Source organism: Fukomys damarensis, unplaced genomic scaffold, assembly GCF_012274545.1.
Source record: "Fukomys damarensis isolate Sample0158 unplaced genomic scaffold, DMR_v1.0_HiC HiC_scaffold_1, whole genome shotgun sequence".
Classification (NCBI taxonomy): domain Eukaryota; kingdom Metazoa; phylum Chordata; class Mammalia; order Rodentia; family Bathyergidae; genus Fukomys; species Fukomys damarensis.
Window position 1 is genome coordinate 48,288,344 of NW_022900913.1, and position 15,875 is coordinate 48,304,218.

At 32.7% G+C, this 15,875-nt stretch overlaps 1 long non-coding RNA gene across 4 annotated transcripts in view; it reads right to left on the bottom strand.

Moving 5' to 3' along the window:
- Positions 1–2,128: 2,128 nt before the first annotated feature.
- LOC104871364 overlaps positions 2,129–15,875 on the bottom strand; it is a 90,966-nt gene continuing 77,219 nt past the window's right edge. For 3 of the 4 annotated variants that reach the window (XR_782857.1, XR_782856.1, XR_782855.1), the window contains 3 exons: positions 5,436–5,477; positions 3,259–3,356; positions 2,129–2,870 (listed from right to left, as the gene is read on the bottom strand). This is a non-coding gene — a long non-coding RNA (uncharacterized LOC104871364). Of the gene's footprint in view, positions 2,871–3,258; positions 3,357–3,441; positions 3,537–5,435; positions 5,478–15,875 lie in introns of those variants that run through there. The other variant, XR_002025793.1, reaches the window with a different exon arrangement.

Here is a 15,875-nt window from a genome sequence, read left to right on the forward strand (position 1 = left end):
ACATAATTTAAAGAATATATCTTCTTACATTGCAAGTACCTATCAGATATTTTCCAAATTTGACTAGTAGTGATTAACCTCAAGAAATATGCAGGACAGAATTGTCTTGTCACTTTATTTTTTCTAATTTAAATGGAAAACAAACAAACCTCAACACTATAAGACTCAGGTAAAAAAACTTACAAGCGTAGGAGAATTCAATTGGCAATAGATATCTTAGAATAGCATATAAAACAAGGCAGAAGTAGAACATCATTATTTTAAAACAGAAAGAGATAAACCACTGGGACATAGCACAGTAATTTTTTTTTTTTTTTTGACAAATGGATTGGACATTCACATCAAACCCTTTGATTTCCTGACATGGGTGCTATTGTAGTCAGCAGGATTAGGCAAGGGCATACTTTAAATACAGGGCACATAACTTATAAGGTTATTTTATGATAATTACCCAAAGAGTCAAATGTAAAGAGTACAAGAAATTAATCATACTTTAGAAGCCCAAAACATTCAACTGAGGGCCTAGATCCCAGCAGTTTCTCAAAGAAGTCCAGCTAACAGCTTAGAGTTCAAGGCAATGTCCTCTTCGAATCCAGAGAGTGGCTAACAGCCCATAAATAGCAAGTCTCATGCTTTTCCATACTAAGGATCTGCACCTAAAAGGTCCATAGGCCAGGTATTTTGTACATTCAGCAGTATCTAAAGTATGTAAGACTTGAATAATAAGAATTCAAGGAGTACTATTTTTTTAGACTTGAGAGAATGATCTTCAGCCTATGAGGAAATGACTGGAGTCATGTTTGCAAAACAATTTTGAGGGAGAATTATGTGTGTTTAGTCATGGTCCTAGGGTGAAAAGAAGATCTAGTTCAGGGTGGAAAAATAGTTCACTTAAAAAATGTTCAACAATAGTTCATTATTTTAAAATGTCCAATAATGTAAAAATAATGCACCTTTTTTTAAAATGTGAGAATTGAATGGAAAGTAGAAAATAGACCATTGTTTGCTATACAGTAATACAGTGGGAGGATTGTATTAAAAACTGACAATATTGTTGCAGGATAAATGAGGAAAGAGTAAATAAAGGTAACAAAAATGAAAATCTTCTAATTACCCAAAGAAATAAATTATGATGCAATAGAGTAATTTTTTTTTCTTTTATTGAGTTTATTGGTACATTTTAGGTATACAGTACAGTTACATTCATTGCTGAGATCTTGTACCTTTATATGACAGGTGGTCTTGGTTCTCATTTTTTACCCTTGTCCCCACTTTCCCTTCACCCCCTCCTCCCCTAATGGGAAGAAAAGGGCTAAAGGTGTAGGGAAAATGGGAAAGATAGGGGAAAGGTAATAAGGGAAAAAAATATGAGAAAATGAAAAAATGGAAATAAAGTGTTTATAATAACACAAATTTAAGGGATACATTTAAAATATTAATGTGGCAAGAAATTTTAAAAAGAAAATATTTTCAGTTTTGCTTGTACACTTACCTATGCTGTTTATGAAATGTCAGTGGAGAATTCATTCAAAACAGAGTTACATGAGGCAAAAAAACCTACTTTATTCAGCAATATTTACAATTTAGATATTAGGCATGATTATGCAGTTAACATGACATTCAACTTTATAAATCAGAAACAGCAAAAACACTAGTAAAAGGATATTTTAAAAGAATTTGTATCCATTGTAGATTACTACATATACAACAACACCAGAATTTATTGACTTACACAAGAATTATGTTTCCTTATTCTGTTCTTTGGCTAGGAAATACTCTACTGGTGACTACACAGATGGTGATCCAGCTGGGACTAGAGGCTTTTGGACAGTACCAGATTGGAAGTCTTACAACATAATTTCTCCCACATTTTATGGGGAAAACCAAATAACAAAATCAATCCAATTTAAAGAGTATAAATGTATAATCCACACATTAAGTAGAACTCTGAACAACCTTATGACTTTCCAACTTACCATAAGTCAAATGAACAAAACCAAAAATGGCTATATAACTTAAATTACATAATAAATTTAATTATATAAATGCATATTTAACTCTCCATCTTTTCAGTGACCTAGAAGTCTGCCAATTTCAACTGGAGTTTCATGTAAGAGAATACTGTGGCCAGAGTTTCCCAAGGTGAAAAACCTGATTCAGTAGTTTTGTGGAGATCACTGATATCATGTTGAATTTTGAGCAAGCCAACAGTAGAATCCACTTAGACGTACAAGATTCTGTAGCAAAACCATACCTTCTACAGAAGAGAACTAATCTGTATGATACTTTTAGCTGTGCTAGTGAATTTGCTGGAGACAGAATACCAGACAGAGTACCAGAGTGCAGGATACCAAGTGACAATTATATCAAAACTTTCCTTCAAGGCTAGGGTATTACTAGATATCCCATGTCTAAAAAGCCATGCAGCAATCTATGCTATGCATCCAGCAACTCTAGAACATATGGTTAAATCATATGAAGAGGTTTCCCAGAATCCTATGTTATTTTTCTGAAGCCTCTTTGGAAATATTGCTAATGACTACTCCCAACTGAAAGGATAAAATAATTCCAAGACAGCTTCTAGATGATTGCTGATGATTATCACTGTGCTCAGAATTTGTCATTAACTGAGAGTGGCAATGACCCCAGGGGTTCCCTGTAGCTCATTGTTAGGTGAATCTGCTGCTCCAAAGCAGTCACCATCCTGACTGACAGTGAGGGAAATCTGCAGTTCAGAGAGGGAGCAGTGAGTATCATCTTGTATGTAATCAGGACAACTAGGATTCTGTCTTCTTCCACTGAATTATCTGTATTAAATCTTTTCAAAGATAGACCTGGCCACCATCTTCAAGTGAACACACATCTTCTTCCTTAGATTAAAAATAGGAATATATTGCTTTAAGAGGATGAAGACCACTGTTATTAAAATAATTTGTTTAATTACACTAGTTGGCCAGCTACAGGGGCATGCACTTATAGTCTCAGCTAGTCTGGAGGCCGAGGTAGGAGGCTTAGCTGAGTCTAGGAGTTCAAAGTCAACCTGCACAACATATCAAGATGGTTTAAAAATATTAAATAGTAGTTGAGCAAAACTGGAGTGACTGTTTGTATCATATATGGTGTACTGGGAACCAGCTATGCTGACAAGCCATCTATAATGCACGTAAATGTTGCAAACCATCATAAAAATTCTGCAATTTTTATGCTAACTAAAAATATTTTCTCCTGTTCTTCCTTGATACTAGATTCCTACTTTACCTTAGCTTCTGTGTGGTTCCAGTTCACTTCAGCTGGGCAAAAACATGGTTCTTCCTTGAGGGTCTACTGTATACTTCTCCTGTGATGCCAGGGCTTTTCTGAGGACACAATATACTGGTAATTTACAAAATATACATACTTGCTACGCATAAGTTAACTACTCATAAGTTAACATACTTGTAAGTTAACTAAATCAGTCCATAGAAGAGGGTTCACTGATGGGGATAACAGGATTTGGCAGATACATTTGTCTTTATTTCTCTCTTTTGTGTACATTCCTGAAATAGAAAAGTGTCCTGTGCTTAGGTCACTGGTTGTCCTGAGTATTAAGCTTAATAATACACCACTTTGTCTGTTCTTTTATCTGCCTGTATCACTCTTTTATCCCTTTATCAAAAATTTTTTTGCTAATAATATAAGCTGTTTTCTAGGTGTATGAACTAAAGAAAACAGGAGTGAACTAAAAGTGTCACAAAGATGAGAATTACAAAGCTTTAAATAGCTTTTGCATAGTGGCACATAAAAATAGTTACCATGGTCATTGTCTTGCCTCTCCAACCTAAACACCATACATGGTGTTTTATCAATTATGGTGCTAAATGTTGGGTTCTCTAATGAGAAACACCAGTAGCATCTCGGTACTTGCAGGAATGGAAATTGTCAGGCCTCACTCTAGATTTACAAAATCAGAAAGAATGGTTGCTATTGAGAAATTAACCAATAACAAATGCTGGTGGGGTTGTACGGAGAAAGGAACCCTTCTTCATTTTTGATGAGAGTGCAGAATGGTGCAACCACTGTGGAAATCAATATGGAGATACCTCAGACAATTAAGATTAGAAGCCCTATTTGACCCAGCTATTCCTCTGCTGGGTATCTTCCCAAAATAATTAAAAGAATCATACCACATTGATATATGCTTGCCCATGTTTATTAGCAGCGCAGTTTGTAATAGCTAAAACTTGGAAACAGCCCAATTGCTCATCACCTGGAGACTTGATAAAGATGTGGGGTTTTTAAAAAATAAAATGGAGTACTACTCAGCCATAAAGAATGAGAAACTAGAGACATTTATAGATAAGTAGATGCACATTGAGGCCATACACTTAAGTGAAATTAATAGGACACACGTGTAGATACCAAATAGTTTCTCCAGTGTGAAAAACTAAAAGTGTAAATAAGGAAAAAAAAAAAAACTTTCTGGCCTGATAGTAATGTGTATGTCAAAGTTATTATACTAAATACTTAAAAATTATACATTTTATTATGTGAAATTTATACCACAAAGTTTCTTGGCAAAAATTTGAGAATCTTTTAGATGTAAAAAATTCCTGAGTTCATTTGTAGATGTTCTAATTTGGTAGGTCTGTGGTGAGAATCACTTGCCTGCATTTTTTGATTGATCTTAATCCATACTGTTCACTAATCTTATACCCAAAACGACTGACTTGACATAATATTGTATGCCCAGAAATGCTGATTATTTTTTCCAAAAATAAATGAACTAAAATTAGTTAAAAAAAAAAACATGAAAAACAGGCATATAGCATGGGAAAAAGCAATGTTGGGTAACTCAGCAGGTGATTCCAAACTATACTGAAGTTTAAGGAACATGATTTAAGCTTTGTATCAATTGTTCCTGCTCCTATATGAAAGTGAGATTTGAAGGTGGAGACCCAAAATTCCGCTCCTTCAACAATGCACATTACAGTTTGCTCCTCATATCATTTCTAAGGCACCAGATGCTGTGATCAAAAACTGTCTCGGAAGCAGTCAGTTTTTCTTTCTAACACAAAGGAGACATATTTCATTATAATGATTAAGGTTCCTCCTGAATACTAGTTTCTATCAGTGTTTTTTCAAGGCATGAAGTTGAATTTAGCCAAATATTTTCCTCATCTATTTTTTTTCTCCTTTAATCTTCTAATGTGAATCACAATCATTGACTTTCTGATGTGCAACGAATTTCACTGTACTCTAAGAAAGCCAAACTGGTTATGATTATTAATAGATCATTTTGCTGAGGATTTTTGTCTGTACAGTCACAAAGACTAATAATGTATCTTTCTCACACAATTCTTTTTAGTTTTCATTTTCATAGTACTTTCTTTTCCTATTCTCTTTACAAGTTTGTGTATAATTGAATTTTTCTTCACTTAATTTCATATGTAACTCACCAATGAAGTCATCTGGGTCCAGAGTATTGCAGCTCTGTGGAGCTTTAGAAGAGGAAGAGCAGGGAATAGACCATTTCAGGACCAGTCAAGAAAATTTCTTGTACTACATGACTAGTTAAAGAGAAGTTATGGCAAACAATAATTCAGGATATAAAGAACATATGATTTTTGTAAGATATATTTCCTCCAGCACTGCAAAACACATAATGTGAAACACTTCAAAAATGAAAACTTAACAGAAAGTCATGTATGCAAATTAAAATTTTGCTTTAAATATCAATGTAGGACTTTTAACCGTTTACAAGAGTATTAAATATCTACTTTAGTTGGAATAATATTGGTCATGGCTGAAAAAGACTCTATTACATATTTGCTTTTTAAAATTCAGCTACACTGTGGCATTTATGGAGCTCTCCCATCTGGGAAACAACCTGTCTCTTTTCATCTGTGAATATAAAAATGAAAAGCAGAGATCATGAAACTCATGACTGCCAGTCAAGGCTGTTACACTGATAGCCAAGGAAGAAGAGAGGTCATACAGGAATCACAAACAATATAATGGCTGAAACATTTTTTATTATCAAGAAAAAACTACAAGAGGTCTATACTTTTATTTTCTCAGTTCCCAAAAGCCCTTAAAGGAACTTATTTTAAAATATTTGAAATTTACATTATTATCACATGTGCAATTCTCATTAGATTAAAAATTACTGAAAAGTGACATCTATGGCATATTTAAAACTCCAAACAGTAAATTAAAAGTGCTCATTTTTCATGTTAGCATTTGAAGTACATTTGGAAAGATTTATATACTTGCCCCTGCTACCTTTCACTCAAAACTACTTTAGGCTGAGTCCAAAAGTTTACTTTCCAGAAACTTGTGTAAACATTTTGGGTAATGAGCAGAGTAGCACACTAGAAAAATGATCAGACTGAAGTTCTTACCATTGTAATCCTTCTATGTGACATGATGGTAAACTCCACTCCCCCCAGCGCACATGCGCGTGCACACACACACACACACAAATTTGAAACTCCATCTTATAAAGTCTATATCCTTCATGTCAAAATGACAATCAACAGAGATGCTGTTGGAACATGCAGTAGAGTCTCTTAGGGCTGGTATTTACTCACAGAAAATCTTTCTATCTACTGTAGAAGTAAGTCTCTCAAGTGCCCTAGAGTCAGATGATAGATTCATAATAAGACACCTGAGTTTTGATCCAGACACTGCCAAAGTCTCACTGAAAGGTGACCGTTGGCCTTGCCACCCATCACAGAATAGTTGATTAATCATGGCAATCCTTGAAGCTAAAATGCAGTCCTGCATGAAAGAAGCAGTACTGATCTTTATTTCCCTCTGAGCACTTAGTGTAAGAGATTTATAGTTTTACCACTGGACAATATAGAGAAAGAATATTTAACACAAGCCATGCAAAGTAGACTGGTCTATAGAATTTTGTATTACTCAAAAAAGCATCAGCTCTTTTTAGATGGGCGATAATTCTGGTGACACAAAGAAAAGGGACACCCTATTAAATTAAGTCCAATCAGTACATTTATCATGTGTGGCTTCCCATACACTCAAGTTATTTCTAGATACTTCTACAACATCTGTAAATTCCATTCTCTCAAATAAGCTGTCTTCAAATAGATGAGGGAAAATATTTCCTTCACTGAAGTAGATTTCTCTCTCAACTGTTTTTCCCATTTATCTCAAAGTACTAGTAGAAGTTAAGCATCCAAATGGAGAAAGGCCACTTATCCAATCTCTAATAAGAATCTCTACTAAAATTTTCACACAAATTTCAAAAACAATAATCAGAGGACTCTAAAATAAGTAATTGAAAGCAGGTTGATCAGAGGCCTTCCCTTGAGTATAGTTTCTTAGAGCACTAAAGGCAAACACTATAAAAGTAATTTTAACTTTCTAAAATTTTAAAAATGTAATCCTTGAAATAGTTAAGAAAATAAAAATGCAAACTAAATTTTGAAGGAATATTTGTGATATGCATATCTAATTACAGACTTGCATGCTGAACATAGAATTAATCAGTACTATTTAGACAGACAATTCAATAAAAATGAATAGAAAATTTTAAATCGATTTTCACACAAGGTTATTTACCACTGGTAAATAAACACATGATAAAATGTACAACATCACTGGATATGAAGAGAATGCACATGAAAATGAGATGTTGTATACTCAACAGAAAAAATTAAACACAGAGACACATACAAAGGCAATATTAAATGCAGGTCAAGATGTAAAGAAACTGAAACACTCATATATCATTAAAGAAAGTATAAAATATTTTGACATCTTTGGAAAACTATTTGGAATTTTTGAAAATATTAAACATATACTTGGCATATGACTGAGGAAACAAAACATATGCCTGTCTATACAGAGACTTATACATTAATGTTCAAGGTAGTTTGACTCCCAATAACCAAAACTAACAAATAACCCTTGTTAATCAGTGTGTGATTAGATAAGTTAAAAAACTGAATGATATACAGTAATCAAAACCAGTGAATATCTGATACACAACAAACATGAAGTTGCAGCTCAAATTCTCTATGCTGTGAAAATATGACAGCAAAAAGAGTAAATACTGTATTATGTTTTATATAAAATTTTAAAGATATACAAAGTAATCTATAATGACCTAAAATCAGTGGTTGCCTGTGCCAAAGGAATGTAGTGCAAGAAGGTACAAAGATTCCTCTGGAGGTGAAGGAAAGGTCTTTTGTCTTGTGATTATGGCTCCAATAAAGACAACTCAAAAACTCATTAAATTTTATATTTTAAATGAATAGCTAATAGATGTCAACTGAAATTAAACTATAGTGTAGAAATATAACCTTAGGAAAGAAGTCACAGCTTATTTTAATAATATTTTTTAAGCAAAAAAAAATTTATCCCCCTACAACTCTAGAGATTTGAAGCCCCAAATCAAGGTGGCTGCAAGGTTATACTTTCTCTGGAAATTCTAGGGGGAACTGCTCCCTGCCTTGTGAGCTCTCAGGGGCCCCCAGCATGGACTCATGCTAATACTTGTCTTCGCATGGCTTTCCCATGTTTCTCTCTGTCTTCTTCTCCTTTTTGGGTCATTCTTTACTTCTGGAATCCAGGTGATGCTTGCTTCCGGGAATGAATTTGGGAGTATTGCTTCCCTTTCAATTTCACTGAAGAGTTTTAACAGTAGTACAAATAGTTTTTCTCTAAATGTCTTGTAGAATTCAGTAATGAAGACATAGGACCTGTGATTTTCTTCATCGCTAAGTTTTTAATTATTTTTTCAATTTTGTTGATTGATATTGGGCTGTTTAGAATTTGTATATCTTCTTTGTTCAACTTTGGTAATTTTTATGTATCTGAAATCTATTTCTTCTGTGTTTTCCATCTTATCAACATATACGTTCTTGAAGTAGGTATTGATGATCCCCTGAATTTCTAATGGGTCCAGTTTAATTTCACCCTTTTCATTCCTATTTGCATGGATTTGGGTCTTTTCTTTTTTCTTTTTGATAAGGTTGGCTAAGGGTTTGTCAAGTGTTTATTCTTTTAAAAAACAACTCTTTGCTTCATTGATTTTTTTCTATTTTTCTCTTAGTCTCCATTGCATTGATTTCTTTTGTGATCTTTATAATTTTCTCCTCTGTATTAGGTTTGGGTTTGTCCTGCTCTTCTTTTTCTAGAAGCTTGAATTTCATCATCTAGTTGTTTAATTGAGTTGTCTGTTTTCCTAAGTGTTAACTGCTGTGAATATCCCTTATAAGACTGCTTTCATTGTGTTCCACAAATTTTTTTCTCTCTCTGAGTTTATTGGTGCATTTTAAGTATACAGAACAGTTACATTCATCATTGGGATCTTGTACCTTTAAATGACAGATCTTGGTTCTCATTTTTTCTCCATACCCCTGCCCTCCTTTCACCCTTCCACCCTCCCCTATTTACAAAGACTTTGTTACCAACTTTTCCTTTTCTCATATTTTTTCTTGTTTCTTATTTAATACTATTCTTCATGAAATAAAGAGTAGACTATGAGTGTCATCTCATTTATTAAACCACACACAATTATTTAATACCAAAACAAAATTATGATGTCAAAATATATGTAAACTTAGATAAATACTTTGTCAGTAACAATAAACACTGGGTTACTTTTTAAAGAAAGATTTAAAATATTTTCAAATTACTGACAGGGGCAAATTTTTTTCTAAGCCTACAATACGCAACTGGTATTTATAGGATCCCAATATTTAAATAAGCCATTATATTACTTAAGCAATGAATAAACCTGCTTTTTGGGATTCCTGTGACTACCCATGCTGCCCTCATTCTCTTTATCAAAAATGTAGTTACAAAAATATTCTTTATTGCATGGTCAACATCTTCTTTCCCCTGGGTATCTCTGAATTCAATTTGCTTCATTAACTGATTGTCACCTATTATTTTATGCACTTTGGACATGACAGTGAAAATTCATCTAGGGGAGAGAAACCTGGGTTTCCTTCTGTATTGTGTATCAGTGGTAAACTGTCAAAAAATTGTGACAACTGAATTTTTGTAAATGGTTCTACTACAAGTTATAGGAAATAACACAATGTTTAAACAAATTCTGTGAAGGCTGAGTGAATATTGGAAGTTGTAAAAATGTGTAAAAATCAAATGAGATCTGTAATATTTAGCAAGACTCCATCACATATTATTATGTGAATAGAAAATTACTTGCATGACAGGGATGCTTTTTGTTAGCTTTGGGATAACAGTGCTGCACTTGGTGTATGTCCTTGATAGGACTGATCATTCTGTGTACAAAAATAAGTGCCATTAAAAATAGAAATGGGTTGTCATTAAAAAATAAATGCTTGTCAAGACAAAACATTGTAGAGACTTGCTTATTTCTACCCTCTGATGCACAGTATAAATTTGCAAGAGTGTGAAGCTTTAAATAATTATTCTTGAAAAATGTCACTCAAATTTTATGGCCTCATATAAGTTCTTCTTGTTGAACATTGCTAAGGCTTAGGCATTTCTCGTGATGTTTTTAGGACTACTTTCTCAACCCAAAAGTAAGAAATAATTGGTGAGAAAATAATGGTGAGTAAATTCCCGATGTACTAAACCATCTACTCAAGGAGGACCATGAAGGCCAATCCAAAGAAGGACATGATTAGGCATGTCATACCAATGTTTCTGAAAATGGAAATCAGAAAGAAAATCTTGAAAAGATCTAAGGATGCCTAATATATCTTCTAAAATGAAACTGTAAGAGTTTTATTTGATTCCATTTGCCCTTCTAGATATCTTTGCAAGAGTGTTAAAAATCACCATATTACAAGGATATATACATAACCATGTTGAGAGCAGTACAATTTGTAATAACTAAAGCAAGGAAACAGCACATAGGTCCATCTACAGATTGGATGAAGAAAATGTATTTACACAATGGAGCACTAATTACCCATAAAGACAGATAAACTTCAAATAATAGTAAATAAATGGTTACAACTTGGGAACATAATGTCAAATGAAATAATTCAATTGTAGAAAATTAAATATCACATGGTATCTCTTATATGAAGGATAAAAAAGAATTGATACAATGGGAAAAACAAACCATTTAAATGCTAACCAAATACCACTCTAGCTATACTATTATGAGACAATATAGACACTAAGATAAACATTCCCAAACGTAAAAAGAGAAAAAAAAAAGATAAAATCATCATTGACTAGTTGGTATATACCTTCCCAGTTTAAAACCCACAAGGAGGAACACAGTTATATGAACAAACTGGAACAGCTTAACACAATTTTTAAAGGAGCTGATATGACTAGAAGAAAAAATAGCTAAGAATGTTTAAGGCTATAATAAATAAATTGGGAAACATGTTTCCTACATCCAATAATCACAGAACACATATTAACTTCAAGTACACATGAGAAATGTCAAAGTGGAGCTAATATTGAGCCACAGAATAAGTCTTAAATATCAATAAATGTTAATCATACACAATATGAAATTAATGTTTTCTGACCACAATGTAAGTAAGCATAAAAAAACAGACAGAATTATAGCTTTATGTGTATGTTAAAGTGAATCAAGACACTTCTAAATAACTTATGGACCCATAAAATATGAAGGAAACAGAAAATATTTTTACTGAATGACAGTGAAAATTACAAAAACATGTAGGGTCCTGCTAAATTCACTTGATCTTAGCCAAAAGGCCAAGAAGTGATGGGTCCTGCTAAATTCATAATTCAAGAGATATTTAAACTATTAAAGATATTTAGAAGTAAAACTTTAAAGTCATTATGAATAAAAAATGTTCTTAGACAATCTAAATATTGATCTAAAAACACCAAATGAACAGGAAATAAACACAATAAATTAAACTCAGACACTAGTGAAGTGAAAACCAAATAAACAATAGGGCAAATCTATCTACTCAAAAAATAAAAATAAATAAAAAGAAAAGACCAATTTACCAATATCTGAAAATAAAAACAAAAGCAACACTACGTGTATTAAATACTCAAGACATAAAAGTTATTTTTTCAAAACACTTTAAAAATTAGATGAAGGGCTGGGGATTTAGCTCAGCAGTTCCGCTGCCTGCCTTGCAAGAGCAAGGACTTGAGTTTGATCTCCGGTAACAAAAAAATAAATAAATAAATAATAAAAATTAGAGGAAAAGAATAAATTCCTACAAAAGGAGAATTTACCAAAACACTAACAAGCATAATAGAAAATCTTAACTTTTTTATATCATTAAATTAAATATCTTATCAAAATCTTCCACAAACACCTTAGAGTAATTATTTCTTCAAAATATTTAATTCTATTCCTCTTTCATAGTGTAAGAAGAAAAACATTTCATTCATGAGACCAGAGTTTTTCTTCACTCAAAAACTTTGCCAGAGGAAAAATATGGAAAGTTAATGCAACAATCTTTTACATGGACATAGATAAAAATCTTGCACACTGTATTTGCTAACTAAACCCAGAGAGAATAAGGATAAAACTCACAATGAATAGATAAAAGTTTTAAAACTGACAATAGAATACATTAGCAAGACTGTACAACATCTAGAAATTGTGTACACTGCAAAGAGAGAGTAAACTAGAAAAACTTTGCTGGAAAACTCTTATTATGGACTCTGAGCACTACCTGACATAGCAATGCCACTCCTAGGTATATGTTTAACACAAATTACAGCATATTTTGCATAGAAGGATTATGCAGGACTGTCCTTAGGAGCATTATTGTAACAGTTAAAAATTAGGAAGGACTCACACATGAGAGAATGAACAAATTCACTGTCATACATTCATGTAGTAGAATACTAAACAGTACAGAATGACTGAAAGTAGTTACTGTGGCAATACTTCTGCAACTCACTGTAACATGAAAGTTTAGAAATAATAATTCTAATTATATAAGAATCAAAAAGGGGCAAAATCATTTTTCATTGTAAGAAATCTTGGTAGTAGACATTTAAGAAAGAGACTGAATAGTAACAGAGAAATAGGTAGATTCTGCAGCATTTCTTAAATTTTTCTTTTTCAACTCAAATGACAATTTCATAGTACATTAAGTTTAGAATATATTAAGCTACATCTAAATAATTTTAATGGCTATATTTTATTCTTTAATAAAATATTTTAAAATACTGTCACCAAAAATAGAAATGAAGAAAAACTACATAAATCTGTCATACTTTATAGAGTCATTAAAATCATGGGTGGAAGAGAACTTTAAGGATTATTTAAATTCATACTACAACTTTATAAATTCTAGATTAAGTGGTTTGAATGTTTTCATTTCGAGAAAATTCACCAAGCTATTCTGATTTATGTGCTGCTTGTACCTGTACATTGATTGCAGCACGACAGGAAGATGTATGATTATTATAAAAGGAGCCTTATAAGGAAAGTAGGTACTTGAAACCAATAAAAAGAATTGATCAGGTTTTCCATCACTGAAAGAAAATAACTAACATCCAAAATTTAATGGTTTACAGTTTCAGCGATGTCTCCATGGTCAGCTGGCATCAAGGTAAGGAACCTCACAGTGGAAGGGTGTGATGGAGAAAAGATGTCACTTTATGGTTTTGTGGAAACAGACACGAAAGAGGGCCAGAGAGGAATGGGACAGGGACTAGACATAGTCTCCAAGGTCACACGCCATCACCCACACAGGTCCACCTAGAAGTATGCTTTGCTAATCTGCTAGACATCCCTTAATCCAATCAAGTTGGCAATTGAGATTACTATCACACTAAATATTGGTGCAGCCATAAAAAATAAATGAAATTGTCATTTTTGATGAAAAAGATATAAACCACTGGATCCACATAGAGTGCTGTGAACTATGAAATCAGTTGATCATTACAAATGCTGTTATGAGCTTATAATATATTCCATCAGTGGATCTCTCCAGATTTCCAAAAAAATAGCTATAATTCAGACCAAATAAAGATAAAAAGGGAAAATGAGACAGTTCTTTAATCAGTGGCATTTGTTTGTGGTTATGCTCATATATAGGGGATTAGCTCTTGAAAAGTAATAAGATACACTATTGTTGAAGCAGCCATTCAAGATTTCAAGATAAATTATGTGCTTTATGATAAACTGAACATCCCAAAACATGCATTATACAGCCTTGGAAAAAAATATTTTGATGATTTACAAGTGAGACTTTATTAAAAGAACTTAGTAAAATTTGTGAAGACCTTATATATATACATATATGTGTGTGTATATATATATATCTTTAAAGGTAATAAAGTTATCATTAAATTATATCAAAGATAAAAATATAACAAAACCAATTCCATTATTTAATTTTATTGTGTTTGTGTTTTGATATCCTCTTAAGGAGGAAGACAGCAGAGGAAGAAGGTACTGGGCTTAATAAATACAGACACTCACTAAATGACAGATTTGCCTAGTGTTGTTCTCTTATGCAATGTTTCGGACTTCATTAGGTAAACTGGGGAAAGGTGATGGGCATCACTATCTTGGTAGTTTTCCTTCCATTCAACCACCAAATGTTAAAGAGATCTAATAATTATGGAAGTTGATTACCACTTTCTTACTGAACAGGCCACATCTGAGAAGTTAGTGATAGTAGTGAATACTAGCCAAATCCATCAAGAAGTTTAGCTGAGATCAGCTCAAATATTTCTTGAATCTATCTATCCCCACCCCCCTTCACTAGCACAACCTTCTACACCAAATCCTTGTAATGGCTTATATAGGATTATAAAATAACCCACTAACAAATTTTCTTAAATTTAAATCCTCCAAACCATTTGATATATATATCTCCTATGTATAAAACTTTTAACTGCATAATACTCCCCAAAACTTAACATGGCCTAGTGTAGAATTGCACCTGGTTTATTACCTAGGAAAATATTTAGACATTCCTTGTCAATAAAAAAGTAACGAGCTAATTCTCTAACTTGGGAAATTAGAAAAGAAGGAGGAGACAGAGAAAGAGAAGAAGGAGTAGAAGGAGAAGGAAATGAACAAATAATACTCTTTGAAAGTTGTAAAAAGTGAATAATGAAGGCAAAAATCAAGCAGAAACAATACAAGAAGTTTAGCAAAGCTGTATTTGATTCTTTGAAATAATTCTTAAAATTGACTAGCCCTTAACAAGATGAACAGAAAATATGTAAGGTCATATCTACGTGGGTTTGATTACAGCAAGTAATAAAGTATTCTCTAAAAAATGAAAAAAAGAATAAGACTATAAGAGCAAGAAGCAATTTAAATATGTTTGGGGACCATTTTCATCTCCAGAATTAAGGATTATTTTAATGCTACATCATTGCCTTTTCTCTTTTACTTTCCTTTTTAGTTTTATTTTAAGGTTCCCTATTTTTAATGTTCATACAGAGATTTCTTTAACTGAAATACAGAATAGTTTCTTTGGTGCGAAAACTATAATAGTACACAGGATCCTAATAGGATAATTAATAATGTGAAATAGGAAGTAAAGGGCTAAAAGTGTAAGGAAAGTAGAAAGGGTGGGGGAAAGGTAATAAGGGAAAAGAAAAAGATACGAGAAAATGAAAAAATGGAAATAAAGTGTTTGTAAATGGGGAGGGGAGGAGGGGGTGAAGGGAGGGCAGGGACAAGGGGAAAAATGAGAATCAAGACCTATTATGTAAAGGTACAGAATCCCAATGATGAATGTAACTGTACTATACCTAGACTGTACCAATAAATTCAATAAAAAAGAACATATTTTACATTTGAATTTAATGTACAAATATTCACAGCTTATTAATACATTTATATGTAGTGATAAATGAAAATTAAAACCTCAAATCCTAATAGTATTTAATCCTGTAGCATAAGGAATGATGAAGGAAGTAGGATTAGGAAGGATAATAAGTGGCTCCAA